The 17,500-nt window shown below is 41.0% G+C and overlaps 2 protein-coding genes across 2 annotated transcripts in view; both read right to left on the bottom strand.

Annotated features, from left to right (window-relative positions):
- The window catches only part of LOC123507271 (uncharacterized protein C10orf82 homolog), a 46,468-nt gene extending 46,293 nt beyond the window's left edge, over positions 1-175 (bottom strand). The window contains exon 1 of the mRNA XM_045260044.1: positions 1-175. This exon is cut by the window's left edge and continues 98 nt beyond it. The gene's annotated coding sequence lies outside the window, so the exon portion shown is untranslated.
- A 9,256-nt stretch (positions 176-9,431) lies between these two features.
- LOC123507111 (neuropeptide Y receptor type 6-like) overlaps positions 9,432-17,500 on the bottom strand; it is a 48,069-nt gene continuing 40,000 nt past the window's right edge. The window contains exon 3 of the mRNA XM_045259680.1: positions 9,432-10,327. The gene's annotated coding sequence lies outside the window, so the exon portion shown is untranslated. The remainder of the gene's footprint in view (positions 10,328-17,500) is intronic.

Here is a 17,500-nt window from a genome sequence, read left to right on the forward strand (position 1 = left end):
CCTGACGCGATACGCAACAGTTTTTCACGGTCCCCTCTTGAATGACGCGGCCAAGGAGACGTCGCGAGTGGTGATGATGAAGGCAGGGACACGTGACAGGGTGGAGCTTTTAAGTGGTGGAAGAGGAATGACCCACAACTCAGTCTTCCCGCCAGTGAAGGTATTGCCAGACGCTTCTGGAGATTCAACCACCACCACCACTACCAACACCGCCTCGACCTTCACTCCGAGTTGCCAGAGAAACGTTTTCCGCCCCGCTCTTCAGCTGGAACATTTTCACGGGCAGGAGAGCAGCGGCAAGCGTAGCCACCTTGATTGTAACTGTCCGTAATGCATTTTTATGAGGCATTAACGTTCTCTTCACTAACAAGGGTAGAAGGTTTCATGACGGTGATTTGATGCTTGGTCCTTGTTTAGCATTGCCTTTATGTCCTTCAGTAATATGATGCAAGGACGAAGACGAGGATAACGAGGGCCACAAAGAGGAGATGGCAGGGAGAAGGTGACACAAGATATAGATTTACCTTAAGAAACCAGTTGCCTTCCTGGGAAATATGAGAGAAGGAAGGGGTGACGCAGGAAAATTCTTGGGTGTAGAAGAGAAAACTGGCATGTGTTGATCCGAGACTTGAGAGGAATGTGTGTGTGTGTGTGTGTGTGTGTGTGTGTGTGTGTGTGTGTGTGTGTGTGTGTGTGTGTGTGTGTGTGTGTGTGTGTGTGTGTGTGTGTATGCTCAGCTGCAGCCGTGTATAATTTATGAGTTTGTTTTCTTGTCATGTCTATCATTACTGTGTGGAAGGTCTGTGATTTTTGTCTATTTGCTATTTTTACGCGTATTGATTCTCTCTCTCTCTCTCTCTCTCTCTCTCTCTCTCTCTCTCTCTCTCTCTCTCTCTCTCTCTCTCTCTCTCTCTCTCTCTCTCTCTCTCTCTCTCTCTCTCTCTCTCGCTCGGTATCCTCTGTTATTCTCTCTATGAATTTATGCCTCCATCCGTCTCTATCCATCTGTTTACCTGTCTGTCTGTAACCATTGTTTTATCTGTTCGTCCATCTATCACTCACTCAGACTGATAGGGAAAAAATGCAGATAACTTTTTCATACTGACGATGTAGATAAAAGGAACGTGAGTGTGTGTGTGTGTGTGTGTGTGTGTGTGTGTGTGTGTGTGTGTGTGTGTGTGTGTGTGTGTGTGTGTGTGTGTGTGTGTGTGTGTGTGTGTGTGTGTGTGTTTGTGTGTATGAGTGTGTATGTTTTTAGAGAGAAACAAACTTACAATAAAACAATATTTCCAGCAAAAAAGACCCTGTTTATTCTCTCTCTCTCTCTCTCTCTCTCTCTCTCTCTCTCTCTCTCTCTCTCTCTCTCTCTCTCTCTCTCTCTCTCTCTCTCTCTCTCTCTCTCTCTCTCTCTCTCTCTCTCTCTCTCTCTCTCTCTCTCTCTCTCTCTCTGGTCACTTCCTAGTTTGAGATAAGCTTAGGGAAACCGTGCTATTTTCTCGGCCATTCCTTCATATCATACCATTACTGTCTGTGGGGAATAGATAACGGTGGTAAAAGAGAGCGAAAAGAATGAGATCGGAAAGGCTGTTAGCGTAGACTTATGATGATGAAAGGTGTCTGGTATTGACTAGACGATGATAGGATTTGGAACCTGTGCAAAATGTGGGATCAGGAGTGTGTTTAGAATTGATGTATGGGAGTCATAAGAGGGTGTGAAAACATGTGGTGCTTTAGCTAGGGTAAAAGTGTGACTGGGTTATGAAAAAAGGAGGTTGAAGAGAATGGAAAGGTAGAAAACGCTATGGACGTGGTTCTGGTTAGGTAAGGCTGTGTTAGGTTAGTTTCATAAGGAGAAAATTGTATCCCCTTTTTGGTACTCATAGTATAAAGAAAAATGTTTCGATGCGCTTATAAAAGGAGTATGATTTTTTTTTTTTTTTACAGCTAGTCTATGGTAAAAAATTCTTCAACCTATTCATTGAGCTACGAAACAGCTGTGCAAAATAAACAAGATAGAATGCATAAAGAAAAATATATATTACAATTTGCATCCATTTATAAAGTTTAAAAGGGCCGTAGAATAGGGAAAAGAGTTAGCAGTGATAAATGAAGGTGTACCAAAAATCAGTCAAAGGATTAACCCCTTCAGCACTGGGACACATTTTTACCCTGAGAATTGTATACCATTAGCCCATTTAATGACATTAGGAAGGGTCTATGGAGGTCAAAAGATTCATGGTGGCTGTCTTCACTATTTTAACCTCCAACATGAGTTTCTGAAGCTGTATAAAGTCACCAGACAGTCACTAGAAGGAATATGAAAATGGGTCATGGTACTGAAGGGGATAAGACATGCATATGATTAAGTATGTATATAAGTATGAGATGTCCAATTATGAGAAGGTTATGAAGGATAGCGTAAAGAAATGTCTGATAATTTAGGAAGAACTTGGCTTTCATAAGGCAATAAAAAAATAAAGATTGAGGAGACTGCAAAAAATGTTGATCTACGCAAGGTGGATCCTGAGCTCATAAAATTTAACCGTCTGTCAACTTCTTCATAAATATTTTCCATCCTCGTCCTAAACGCAATCTAACGCCTCTGCACTTAACCTTTTCTCGTTAAGTCTGCATAAAAAAGCACGGTGAAATATAGCGAATAAAAGTGAAGGTGAAAATATTAGCTGTAAGGGGAACAACAATACAGTAACTGACTCATGATATAGAAAAAGCTTCCAGGAGACTGTAAATGTATCAAATTAATGTGCTTGGTATAAGACGAAATGAAAAAATAGGAATATGAACTGGACTGACGAAAAATGTGAAAATGTTTTAGTGTAGAAACTTGTGTTAGGAAGGAGAAAAAGAGTAAGTTAAGGCGGACTGAAGGTAACAGAATAAAAAGAAAAGAAAAAGAAAAAAATAGAGGTGTGAGCGTAATGCGTAAATAATATAGTTAGGTCTCTCTCTCTCTCTCTCTCTCTCTCTCTCTCTCTCTCTCTCTCTCTCTCTCTCTCTCTCTCTCTCTCTCTCTTCCTTGCACGTAATTGACTTTGTTACACTTTGTCTTTCCCTTTTTGATGTTGTAGTGTTTGTTCTCTTCGTTACTTTCGTTTGTCTACACATTAAGTAACTTACAGCACCACCTCCGCCACCACCACTACCACCACAACCACCACTACCACCACCACCACATGAAAAATATTGAGGAAAAAACTTTATTAAATCGAAGGCCTTTTTTTTTGTATTTCTTAAACAACTTAACAAAAAAAAAAAAAAGAAATAGAGAAAGACTGTGTGTGTGTGTGTGTGTGTGTGTGTGTGTGTGTGTGAAAAATTGAGAGACTACAGTTTAATTTAGAATTCATTTGCGAAGATACCTAAGAAATATAAAGGTCTGACATGTAAAAAGAAAACGAGAGAAACTATGTTCAATTTTCTTTAGTATTTCCGAAAAAAAACGAGCAAAAATATATTGTAATGATTTTGTACAATGTTTCTGAAGTCTCTCCTTCTCTCCTCTTTCCTCCCTCCCCTTTCTCTCTCTCTCTCTCTCTCTCTCTCTCTCTCTCTCTCTCTCTCTCTCTCTCTCTCTCTCTCTCTCTCTCTCTCTCTCTCTCTCTCTCTCTCTCTCTCTCGTCATGTTGGTTGAAGTGTCTCCATTTCCTTGGTTATCTTTGGGAGAGAGAGAGAGAGAGAGAGAGAGAGAGAGAGAGAGAGAGAGAGAGAGAGAATCCGACTGAGAACGGCAAATTACTCCACAGAGCTTCCTCCTCCTCGTCCTCCTCCTCTTGGTTGCCAGCTGTGATCCTGGGAGTGGTTTTGGGCGCAAATACTCTCATGACTCACACACACACACACACACACACACACACACACACACACACACACACACACACACACACACACACACACACACACACACACACACACACACACATACACAAGTCTGACATAGTGTAACAAGACAACGGGAGTTCTTTGAGAGTGGCTTAGAATATTGGTCTTCGTGTATATTATGGAGGAAAAAAGGAGGAAGAGGAAGAGGAGGAGGAGAAGAAGAAGGAAGAGGAGGAGGAGAAAGAGAAGGAGGAAGAGGAGGAGGAAGTGGAGGAGGAGGTTGAGGAAGAGGAGGAGAAGAAGAAGAAGGAAGAGGAAGAGGAGAAGAAAGAGAAAGAGAAGGAGAAGGAGAAAGAGGAGGAGGAGAAGGTTGAGGAAGAGGTGGATATATGGAGAATAGATATCAGGCAAGGAGTTTAACCGGAAGGAGAGGATTGTTTAAGGTAAGTAATGAAGTGGCTGCGTGAGACTAAAGGGATAAAGACTCGGAGGAGGAAAAGGAGAAGAGAAGGAACAGAAAGAGAGAAATTCAGGGAAGAGGGGAAGGAGTAGTGGCGGAGCGTTGGAAGCGTGGCGTGGGTTTTTTGCATATTTCTTCTTTTTTAATCTTTTCTTCCTCCTCATCATCACGACCATTATCATCATTATCAACACCATCATCATCATCTTCATATATGTTGACGCTCGTTCGTTTTGTTTTAGGTTGTCATGTTTGTATATATTCATCCGTGGATGTTCTAGTAGTTGTTGTTGATCATATTACCGTTGTTATTATTCCGTCTTTGGCTCTTCCGGCTAAAAGCGTGTTTCTTGTGAGACGATCAAGTGAAGCTAGTGCTCTTACCACCGTGGTCTCATCAACGACACTATTATGTGAATTTTTCCATTTTCCATTTCCACCTAATAAATAACCACAGATCATCTAGAATAGTCTGGGCTGCAGTAGATTTATTGATGAACAGAAAACGTGAGTCACCAGTTAGTCTGGAAGAGATTAAATGTCATTCAGAGATACCACATAACCTTAACACGAGAAGGCAGGAAGGGCAGCGCTGGGCGGGAGAAATGATGTGCCTTGGCTTCACACGTCTCCCCCCAAAATAGACCTTTCGCTACATACGTCGAAGCCGGTACTTTAGTGACAATCGTTGAACAAGGGCACTTATTATCTGCCAGAGCAAGTGGGTGTGGTGTCACAGGTAGAAAACAGTTGAAAGAAGACTCACCAATATTTTATTGTACAAAACTAGAAAAAATATCCTTTAGCCAAGAAACCCATAAAGCTAGAAGGAAGATGTACCCCCAGAGACAATGTAAATTATGAGAATGGGTGGCTGGCAGCACCCCTGAGGCAACGCAAAGGGTGTCTAGCCAGGCAGGAAAGAGGTAACGGTGAAAGATGACCGTGAGTAGGACCACTGCCCTCCTTCTGTCACCCTTGAGACCGAGTGAGTCCTTAAGAATGCGGTGAGAGGAGGCAGCTCGCCGTATATGTCGTGAGCCAGGGGTGCCCTGTCAAGGTCCGCCTGTCCAATCAGCTGCCTGAGAAGTGCACATGTCTCTCCAGTAGATAACTGTTTACCTCCCGTCCAGGAAAAAAGGAAGTGCGGTGGTTGCTCTGAGGATGTATCTAAGTTAGTTTTAAGAGAGGTTGCCGTACAGAGGGAATGGTGCCTCCCTAAGAGGAACCAATGGGCGCCACGACTGTCTACAGGCGGTGATACTTTTAGGTTCCTTCCTGGCCAGAGAAAGACTAGGGAGACACTGGCCAGATCGGCTGCATTAGATGAACATTGTGGGAAACGAGAAAGTGCCCTGAGTATTAGAAATAGTAATAGTAGTAGTAGTAGTAATAATAGTAGTAGTAGTAGTAGTAGTAGTAGTAGTAGTAGTAGTAGTAGTAGTGGTAGTAGTAGTAGTAGTACCAGTAAAAGTAGTAGTAGCAGTAGTAATAGTAGTAGTAGTGGTGGCTGGTAGTAGTAGTGGTGGTGGTGGTGGTGGTAGTAGTAGTAGTAGTAGTAGTAGTAGTAGTAGTAGTAGTAGTAGTAGTAGTAGTTGTAGAATAGTAGAAGAAGAAGAAGAAGTAGTAGTAGTAGTAGTAGTAGTAGTAGTAGTAGTAGTAGTAGTAGTAGTAGAAGTAGCAGTAGTAGTATAGTAGTAGTGGAAGTGGCAGTAGTAGTAGTAGTACTAGTAGTAGTATTTGTTGTTGTTGTTGTTGTTGTTGTGTTTATTTGTTGTATTTGTTGTGATGAATAGGCAATCATGTACCGATCCCTGTTGTGATTCCCGTGTGATGAGACAGATAGGGCAAGAGGATCAGAAACTCACTCTCTTACATCTCTATTTCATTATCTTCATTATCATCATCATCATCATCATTATCGTCGTCATCATCATTATCATCATCATCATCAACTTCATCATCATCATCATTATCTTCATCATTAACATCGCAATCATTATATTCATCATATTTAGCATTACCTTCCTCCTCTTCTTCCTCATCATTATCATTATTCTTATCATTATCAGCACCACCACCACCACCACCACCACCACTAGCAACCCTAAAGTATTCTCCATTTTCATTTTCCTTCTATTCATAATAACTTCATTCAGGGGCTTTGATAACCCGTGAGAGGCGTGGACCTTGACTCACCTGCGCTGCTTGTAATCTGCCCCTGACCTTCCCCAACTCTGTGACTTGTTCGGTCGGGAGGAGGAAGAGGAGGGAGACGGTCTTTACCTGTAGTATTTCCTTTTTTAACTTATTTACCTGTGCTCACCTGTGTTGCTTACCTGTGTTGCTTGCTGGAGGTGACGCAGCTGATTTGATGGCGCTTGCTTGTGTTTTTCACTGGTGCTTTACTTTTTTTGGTTCTCTTATTAATGGTAGTTTAGTTTTCAAGGTTTTGCTGCTTCTTATCTCCAGTGTCTCTCATGAGGTGTAATGTATTGTTATTTGCGACATTCATTAGTGATCTATTGAAAATTCTGCGATATATCCGATGGTCATTTCTTATTGGCGTGGAAGGGAGGACTGTACAGTAAATATTAAAGTTTTTGTAAACATGATAATGATAATGCACAGCGTAATTATTTTCACTTGAAAATGTGTGCACAGGAAAAGTTTCAATCGTGTTTTTGTGTAAAATTATGACATAGAATACGTAATTCAGTCATAACTGGATAAACAAGCTGGACATAAGAGTAGTAGTAGTAGTAGTAGTAGTAGTAGTAGTAGTAGTAGTAGTAGTAGTAGTAGTAGTAGTAGTAGTAGTAGTAGTAGTAGTAGTAACAGCAGCAGCAGCAGCAGCAGCAGCAGCATCAGTAGTAGTAACTATTTTTTGTAGTTGATGTTTTTGTTGTTGCTGGAATAAAAAAATAAATAAATAAAACCTGTAGTAGAGGTTGACCTGCGGGAAAAGTAAGCTTAAACACATCAACACTAGTTTTTATTAAACATGTATTTATAAGGAACGTAAATATATATCGTATAATATGATGCATAATATGCTTTACGTGCGAAAAGAAAGTTACAAAACGAGTAACCGTAGACGCGTTAATCCTAAGCAGAGGAATCTACATATAAAAAAAGGCATGTAGGTGAAATCCTGTACAAAGAAAACGGGGAGAAGGGGCATTGGTCTTGCAGTGGACCGTAGAGAACTGTGGCCGTCCAGGAGAGACTGAGGCAGACATGGGTTTTCCGGTCATGGCGGGGCTAAGTGGGCTCTGTTCTTAGCCGCGCCACGAGGGGACCTGTGAATTGCAGGTATGCTTAAAGGTGAGCACGTGTTGGAGATAAGTGTGTTGCATAATTGCTGAGGAGTACGTGTGTGCTTAACTAATTGTTGACTGTTGGCAAAGAACTACTAGTTAAATATTTTTCATGTGATTGATTTTTAGGATGTTATGAGCAAGTGTGTGTGTGTGTGTGTGTGTGTGTGTGTGTGTGTGTGTGTGTGTGTGTGTGTGTGTGTGTGTGTGTGTGTGTGTGTGTGTGTGTGTGTGTGTGTGAAAATATAACGATGACAAATACTGTGATACATTTTGCCTTGTTCATGCATGGCCAAACGAAAAAAAAAAAAACTACAATACATATTTCAAATATGGCCTTATGAAAATGACATAAATGCAAGAATAAAATCATGTAATTCTTAAAAGAAAAATGCATGTTTATAAAGCACAGCATTCTAACCAGAAAGGATGGAGGTTGTAAAGATAATAATGACGGCAGGAAAATTGAAAATTGAAAAGTTTTGAAGTAATTCTGGTGATAAAAGCAACGTGCTTTGTATTATCGAGCATAGTCTAAGTGGTTCAAAAGGAATGTATACAGGCAGGTCTGTGTCTGTGAGTCTGTGTCTGTGTTTGTGTGTCTGTGTCTGTGTGTGTGTGTGTGTGTGTGTGTGTTTCTGTGTGTGTGTGTTTCTGTGTGTGTGTGTGTGTGTGTGTGTGTGTGTGTGTTTTTTTTTTTTTTTTGCTTTCTCTGTTGTTATTGTTTTTATATTCATGTGAGTGTGAATAATTGAACAAAGCTAATAGTTTTTTCTTCATCTAATGTTTTTGTGCGGAGAGACTTCAGTGCAGTTAGATATTCAGGCAACTGGTATATTGGTTATTGAGATCTGGTCCACACACACTCGCTGAGACTCACAATGTCAACACTCATCATTGTAACCTGATGACGTGAAGCTAGAGTAAGGGAACGATCGCTGTGCTGACTTACAATATGGCATAATACAAGCACTTTTTCTCATCGTTGATTGAAATGTATGAGTGAAGCGACTTCAATGAGGTAACAGTATTTGTGTAGTTAATCTTTTCTACATAATATATAGGGTAATGTCTGGGAATCAAGACTGAGAACTGAATATTGGGAACAAGGGAAAAGAAAAAACACATGAAAATTTCCTTTTGTTACTCAATGTGGGATGTTGTAAAAGGATGTCATTCCTCGTGTATATGAATATGGGATTACAACTCAATACATAACAAAGGGTCGTGACGTTATGCACCACGCACCACATCACGACCCGGACGGAGCACAGTTACTTCCGGGTTGCACTGCGGACACTTCCCCTTCAGCTCCCGCCCATCGCAAACACCCCACAAAGGCTTAACACTACATTAACGAGAGCTTTATCATAACTAAGAGTAGATTGGCGGTCAGTATAGGTGCACTTGATGGGGGAGGGAAAAGTGACGGCGTGATGGGAGGGACGGAGGGAGGTACGAAGGAGGAAAAAAAGGGTTGATAGATAAAGATGGATGTCAGGCACACACACACACACACACACACACACACACACACACACACACACACACACACACACACACACACACACACACACACACACACATTCGGTCATTCCTGTCTCTTTCAATCATGTTACTTTCCAAACGAATTTTTTATTTATTTTTTTCCTACAAAATGTTCGTGTGTTGCTTGTTATTGCCAATTTCGTCTCACGTAATGAATTTGCTCTACTTTAACACGCGAATTTAATATATGTCTATGTCTCTCTCTCTCTCTCTCTCTCTCTCTCTCTCTCTCTCTCTCTCTCTCTCTCTCTCTCTCTCTCTCTCTCTCTCTCTCTCTCTCTCTCTCTCTCTCTCTCTCTCTCTCTCTCTCTCTCTCTCTCTCTCTCTCTCTCTCAGGGGAAGGTGAAAGGATGAAGGGAAGCGGGAGGAAAGATGGAGGGACGTAGAAGTTTGACTCTTAAAGTTGCAGTGTGGAGGAAGCAAGCAAGGAAGAAAGGAAGAAAAGAAGGATTGGAAGTTAAGAGGAAGAAAGGAAGGAAGGAAGGAAGGAAGGACAGAAGGAAGGAAGGACACTCGTCATTACAAAAGTCTGTTTGGTCCCATTGAAAAAGAATTCCCTCCAATTGACCTATTTTTTGTTTCTTTAGTCCCCCATTTGGATGTTGAAGGTCGCCGCCGCCACCATCACCACCACCACCATCACTGTGAAGGTCATGCGAAGTCGAGTCATGTCAGGCACGAGTCAAGGTCATTAGCACCGAAGCAACGCAATAATTTTTTTCCCGAAACGATTGATTTGTTACTCGTATGACATTTAGTAAGGTCAGGTCAGGTCACGCCATTTGCACTTTTTCCCATCCTTGACCTCGTTTTCTTTCGCCGTGAGTGTGGGCTCTCCAGGAGTTGAGTTGGCCTTTGGCTCTGCTTCCGAGGTCACTGAGCGTCCTGGTGAGGTCTTGTAAGAGTGACCTGCTTAACAATGGGTCACTTTTCCCTATTTCTCTCGATCTCTGCCCTCTATCTACATCTTCCTCGTCCTCCTCCTTATTATCATCATCATCATTTTCTTCTAGTATGTCCTGGTTATCTTCCTCTTCCAAGACTTCACCACGTATTCCTCCACCTCTTCCTCCTCTTCCTTCTCCTCTTCCTCTTCCTCTTCCTCTCTCCGCGTAGCCGGTAATCCTCACATCCTCTCTGCCTGCCCTCCAGCTGATGCCTGCAACAGAAAACGAAGCTGTGTAATCAACGTCTTACAGAAAATGGAATATTGTTTCGTTCTTTTCCACAGCGAGCGTTTATCTTTTATCAATCCATTCATTCTGGAACATGAAGAGGACAAGGGGGAAGAATATTTTGTACGAGTAATAGTGACGTGGTTGATGCATATATATATTTCTCTCTCTCTCTCTCTCTCTCTCTCTCTCTCTCTCTCTCTCTCTCTCTCTCTCTCTCTCTCTCTCTCTCTCTCTCTCTCTCTCTCTCTCTCTCTCTCTCTCTCTCTCTCTCTCGCTCTTGCTCTTGCTCTCACTAACATCTCTCTTCCTCTTAAAGCACGTGAGGTACACAGAAGTATTAAACAAGGCGGCTTTTCTCTCTTGTCTCTACCTGGTAAATACTCGTTAGCCGCCAGACGGACTCAAGCCACACCACATTGCCTCTCTGTGTACTCTCGTGAACTCTAGTACTGGTTGATCTTCTCGTGTTCAAAACAAACTTATGCTACTGAGAACAGCCACGTGTGTACTTAGAGGAGTCGTACGAGTGTGTGTGTGTGTGTGTGTGTGTGTGTGTGTGTGTGTGTGTGTGTGTGTGTGTGTGTGTGTGTGTGTGTGTGTGTGTGTGTGTGTGTGTGTGTGTGTGTGTTTTTACGTAGGGAAAAGGGCCAGCCAAGGGCAAAAAAAAAGAAAGTTAGAAAAAGGCCCACTTGAGCGCTGGCTCTCCAAAGAGTTCAAAAAGTGCCAAAACCGTCAGCCAGAATTAGGGGAGCAAATGCCTCGATACCTCCCTCTTAAAAGAAGACAAGTTGTAGGAATTCGGAAATACAGATGCAGGGAGGGAGTTCCAGAGTTTACCAGTGAAAGGGATGAATGACTGAGCGTACTGGTTAACTCTTGCATTATGAAGTTGGACAGAATAGGGATGAGAGGAAGAAGAAAGCCTTGTGCAGCGTGACCGCAGGAGGAGGGGAGGCATGCAGTTAGCAAGATCAGTAGAACAGTTACCATGAAAATAGCGATAAACTATAGAAAGGGATGCAACATTTCGGCGGTGAGAAAGAGACTGAAGACAGTTAGACAGAGGAGGGGAGTTGATGAGACGAAAAGCTTTCGATTCCACCCTATGTGTTTGTCGGATGGTGTTTTTCTTCCCTCAATATTGGATGCAGGTCAAAAGAGTCGAAAAATAAGACGGAAAAAGATGAAATAAAAATGAAAAAAAAATAAAAGTGTATTGTTTCCAGGCGCCACAAAAGGAGAGCTAGGATGAAAGAAAGCGATGTCGGGTAAGAGAGAGAGAGAGAGAGAGAGAGAGAGAGAGAGAGAGAGAGATCACTACACGATGAAACACCACACGCAATTAGCCAGAGGAGAGAAGGCATCATCTCAGGATCTCTTGTGTCAGAAAAGTGGACAAGGAGAGCAGGGAGTGAAGGTGAAGACTGTCATGAAAGGGAGGGAGGAAGACGTGCAATCTTATTCAGGAACACGACCTTTAGTTCAGCGATAAAGACTAGCAAGAGGTGATGCATGGACAGGGATGAGTGGGAAGTGTATCAAAATGTTTCGAGTGTTTTCCAGGCAGTGTTTATTTGTAGAAGTGATGGATTGCACATACGTGTTTATACATGTATAGATTTGGGTGTGTTTGCGTGCGTGATGATTCGTTGGTTTTGTATTTGTTTATTTATTCATCTGTTTGCTTTGACCTATCAGTATCTCTCAATTTGCATAACCTTCTTTTAGCTTATTTGCGCTTTAAGATTTTTCTCTAATGTTCTCTTATATTGTTTGTTTTAGGCACTTCATTTGACCTATTGTTATTCATTAGTCTTGCTGTATTTGCTATATGTGTTATTATATCTCTCTATTTCTTAAGACTTACTTATGATTCAAAATTTATTATATTCCCTTTGTGTTCTTGTTTTGTTTTTCTGCATGTAAGTACGTACGTGTAATCCTTTCCCTTAATAGTCTCTTTAATCCCTCAAAGACCGTACATTAGTGTTTTACTGTGTGTGTGTGTGTGTGTGTGTGTGTGTGTGTGTGTGTGTGTGTGTGTGTGTGTGTGTGTGTGTGTGTGTGTGTGTGTGTGTGTGTGTGTGTGTGTGTGTGCATACGCACCGTGATCCTGCCATTAGCCGAGGCCAATTCCCGTCTCTCTCTCTCTCTCTCTCTCTCTCTCTCTCTCTCTCTCTCTCTCTCTCTCTCTCTCTCTCTCTCTCTCTCTCTCTCTCTCTCTCTCTCTCTCTCATTAGCCTTACATTAGCATATTAGACAAAGTTAGGTGCACGATAGACGATAGTAGTCAATTTGGCGAACAAGGAGGACGATAACGACTGGCGGAAGTTTGCTAATCGGATTGGTGGATGGGTGTTCGCCTCTCTTAATCTCCAGGACAAGTTTAAGGAATACTGAAAGATAATCGTGCTCAAGGAAGTTAAAGGAAGAGGAAGGATAAAGAGAGAGAGAGAGAGAGAGAGAGAGAGAGAGAGAGAGAGAGAGAGAGAGAGAGAGAGAGAGAGAGAGTGTAATACATGTGTTCTTTCTTTTCATTGGTGTTGTTTGTAAAAAGATAGGAATGAAAGCAGTGAAGGTCCAGCTGTTTTTTTTTGTCTTACTTTTTACTTTAAGTAGTAGTAGTGGTAGTATAGTAGTAGTAGTAGTAGTAGTAGTAGTAGTAGTAGTAGTAGTAGTAGTAGTAGTAGTAGTAGTAGTAGTAGTAGTAGTAGTAGTAGTAGTAGTAGTAGTAGTAGTAGTAGTAGTAGTAGTAGTAGTAGTCGTAGTAGTTGTAGTAGTAGTCGCAGTAGTTGTAGTAGTAGTCGTAGTAGTTGTAGTAGTAAAAGTAGTAGTAGTAGTAGTAGTAGTAGTAATAGTAGTAGTAGTAGTATAGTATAGGTTGTAGTAATAGTCATAATAGTAGTAGTAGTAGTAGTAGTAGTAGTAGTAGTAGTAGTAGTAGTAGCAGCAGTAGTAGCAGTAGTTGTAGTAGTAGCAGTAGTAGTACTAGTACTAGTAGTAGTAGTAGTAGTAGTAGTAGTAGTAGTAGTAGTAGTAGTAGTAGTAGTTGTAGTAGTAGCAGAAATAGTATAGTACAGGTTGTAGTACTTGCCGTAATAATAGTAGCAGTAGTAGTGGTAGTAGCAGTAGCAGTAGTAGCAGCAGCAATAGCAATAGCAGTATTGGCAGTAGTTTTATTAGTAGTAGAAAAAGATGAAAAAGAAATATTCGCTTTACTATATTTGTGAGAGTTTTAGCAACAACGTAGCAATGTGTTAGTAAGTAGTACATTATCAACACCACTACCAGTTATATCACTGTCATAAACATGATCTTTTGACGACTTTTATTATCACATGACTGATTAATGCGAACGCCGTGGCTGGTGACAGCTGTTCATCAATCTTGCAGTAATCAGGTGTTTGGAACAATACTGTGTCAGGTGATGAATGCAAGCTGCGACACCAGCCATTGACGTAAACACAGGTGAGCGAATGTGTGTGTGTGTGTGTGTGTGTGTGTGTGTGTGTGTGTGTGTGTGTGTGTGTAATTCACTGTTTGATCTGCTGCAGTCTCTGACGAGACAGCCAGACGTTACCCTACGGAACGAGCTCAGAGCTCATTGTTTCCGATCTTCGGATAGGCCTGAGACCAGGCACACACCACACACCGGGACAACAAGGTCACAACTCCTCGATTTACATCCCGTACCTACTCACTGCTAGGTGAACAGGGGCTACACGTGAAAGGAGACACACCCAAATATCTCCACCCGGCCGGGGAATCGAACCCCGGTCATCTGGCTTGTGAAGCCAGCGCTCTAACCACTGAGCTACCGGACCGTGTGTGTGTGTGTGTGTGTGTGTGTGTGTGTGTGTGTGTGTGTGCTGCTGCCTGGCCATGTGGAATGCTCACAGATTGACGGAAGATTGTGCAGATGTGCGTTGGAGAGAGAGAGAGAGAGAGAGAGAGAGAGAGAGAGAGAGAGAGAGAGAGAGAGAGAGAGAGAGAGAGAGAGAGAGAGAGAGAGAGAGAGAGAGAGAGAGAGAGAGAGAGAAAACACTCAAGGCCTCGAATAAAACATTATCAAATTACTCACTTCGATGTGCGCAGTTATTTTTATACATAGTAATTGCTCTCGTAATTCCCTAAAATAACAGTCAGTTTATGTTGTAATGCTTTACATTGTTACGGGAAGTTTGAACGTACAGCTTGCTAATACAATCTGGCAAATCGTCATATGATAGTTTTGCCTTTTTGTAGCATGATTGCATTTGTGTGTGCCCTTGTTTTCCCTTTTTCCACACACCAATTCCAATGCTTTCCCTTTCATGTGCTTTAAAATTAGGATATCTTATAAGTAATGGTTAGCGATAGCATTATTTCTGTTCCCTTCTTATCTTTTAATTTGTTCCACGAGAAAAAAAATGTCTTACTTAAAATCCGTTACTTGCTTTTCTTCATTGCAAATATTGTTCCCGAAATCTCTTGATTTTCCAATTAAGGGAAGCAATTTGACTTTGGAAAGTGGGAGATTGAAAATAAAAAGAATAAATACTTCCGGAATAAAATAGAAGAAGGTAATTGGAGTGGTCTCTGATGAACTGAAGACAGATACAGAGGAATATCGTTGAGAGGTGCCTGTATATGAATGGCGTCTGAGTGTTCCTTCACATCTCGTAGGAAAAGATTGAAATTGAGTTCTGGCGTGGTAACATCAGGCTCGTACAGGCGAGAATTACAAGGCTAGACACGGCCACTGCATTGTTAGCAAGTTAGAGAGAGAGAGAGAGAGAGAGAGAGAGAGAGAGAGAGAGAGAGAGAGAGAGAGAGAGAGAGAGAGAGAGAGAGAGTCTCAGAGAGTGTGTGTGTGTGTGTGTGTGTGTGTGTGTGTGTGTGTGTGTGTGTGTGTGTGTGTGTGTGTGTGTGTGTGTGTGTGTGTGTGCGTGTGTAATTATGATAATTATTTTTTCGATAATAGTTTGCATTCATAATCAGAAAAATAAGGGCCCGGAAAAATATCAGTAATAACACGTGATCTTTTCAATTAATTGTATGAATTTCTTTTTTCTAATCTACAAAAGCAACATTGTAATAATATGGCCTCGGTCTTGCTGTCATTATGCGAAATTAAAAATGAATATTATTAATGCCATTCATGATTACTTGTATTCTCTGAAGTGAGATGAATTCCTGAGGTCGTGTGTCTGTGTGAGCGAACATTATCAGTAAAACTCATACATATATCCATTTCCATCGTCTTCTTACCGGAATGATGCGGCGTGACATTTCAAAATACAGTTTGTTGCCTTTAGCTAGCACGGGTAACTATCTACATTTACCTATTTTCAATGTTGGAAATACTGCAGGCATTTGAAAAATAAACTGGTTACATCCGACAGAAATACAGGCATCGTTTGTGTCTGATATTAAAGGAGACAGAAATGTTTTACTTATCTCCACTAGTTTTTTTTAAGCAAAGTGTTGTAATTAACTGTCATTTGCACATCTTATAACGAACTGGGTTTTGTTTTATTACATTAAGTGACGTTACAGTTGTTTGAGTTCTATATTCCATGCAAGCCTCATTTGTTTTATTGTCAGGAAAATGATAGTTGGTTTTAGTTATATATTCTAAGCGAGATTATTTTTTTAACAAGGAAATATTTTAGTCGCTATGAATGGAATGGGAAAGTAATGAATAAGTAATGAATAAAATTTGCTGTATGAATTTATTACTACTCGCATAGGAAATAACCGCCGAGACTCTTATGAAGTATTCTCGTGAGTCAATAAACTTATCCCAACGAGTTTTCAGTTGTTCGGAGTGTCTCTTGAGAATCTGAATTGAGTCAAGATGTTGCTTTGTGTATTTCAAAACCTCTGCATCTTCAAGTCTTTTCTCTTTAAGATGAGCGTTAGTGTGGCAGAAGGTAAAGTCGCACATCCTGTTCGCGGCTATTAAGGAGAGAAACGTTGTTATTAATACACTATATAATGAGTTATGTATTGTAAAATCGGAATAAGAAAAATGCAATAAAAAGTTAGAGGAAAACGCAGATAAAAAGAATAAAAGTAGGAAAGTAAAAATTGAGGCTAGGAGCGCCAAAAATATGCATCTTTTGAGACTTTTACGTATTTTACTGTTATGAAGGTAGAGTAGCGGAGTAAACTAAATAATAACCTGATAAGTGCCAGCCATCATATATTTCAGACGTAAAAAATCAATATATGGAAGAAGATAATGGCGATTGGTATTTTTTCAGTGCTCAAAAACCGCATTAGGTGAACCGTCTGGTCATTTGCACTCTCTTTACTCCATTATATCTTGTTCTTATGATGTGCGTGACTAGTCTTAACAAAAATTATGAACTATTAAGGATGATGGGTTGTGGTTTTATATCCCTTGCAATAACCATCATCATCATCGGGAAAATTTTAACCCCTTTAGTACCATAACGCGTTTCTATATTCATTCTGGTTGCTACTTGGTGATTTTATACAGCTTCAGAATCTTATGTGGGAATTAAAATGGTGAAGACTCTGGCCATCAATCTTCTGACCTCCATAAACCCTTTCTAATGTCAATAAAATCGTCTAATCATACCCGAAACATGTGGTGAAAAAATGTCCCAGAAATGAAGGGATTGAGTGTTTTCTGTACGAGTTCTGGGTAAACTTTGCATCTTGAGTGGTCTTTTGTTTTCATTCCTTTATTTTTGTTGCTATTTTGAGTCTTCATGTAAAAGAGAAGAAAATTATCATCATCAGCATTATTATTATTACTATTATTGTCATTATCGCAATCATCATTATAAACTTTCTTTTACTCTTCCTCCTCCACTTTTCTTTCTCATCTTTCTCCTTTCTTTTTCTTTTCCATGTCCTTTTCTTCAATTTATTATCTCCTCCTCTTCCACATTCTCCTTATACACCTTTTTCCTTTTCCTTCTTTTCCTTGTCCTTCTCCTCCTCCTTGTCATTTTTTCTTTTCCTTACCCTTTTCCTTTCCTTTCTCCTTCTCTTTCTTCTCCTCCTCCTCCTCCTCCTCCTCCTCCTCCTCCTCCTCCTCCTCCTACTCCTACTCCTACTCCTACTCCTTCTCCTTCTCCTCCTCCTCCTCCTCCTCCTCCTCCTCCTCCTCCTCCTCCTCCTCCTCCTCCTCCTCCTCC

The sequence above is a fragment of the Portunus trituberculatus genome, chromosome 21 (assembly GCF_017591435.1).
Source record: "Portunus trituberculatus isolate SZX2019 chromosome 21, ASM1759143v1, whole genome shotgun sequence".
Taxonomy (NCBI): Eukaryota; Metazoa; Arthropoda; class Malacostraca; order Decapoda; family Portunidae; genus Portunus; species Portunus trituberculatus.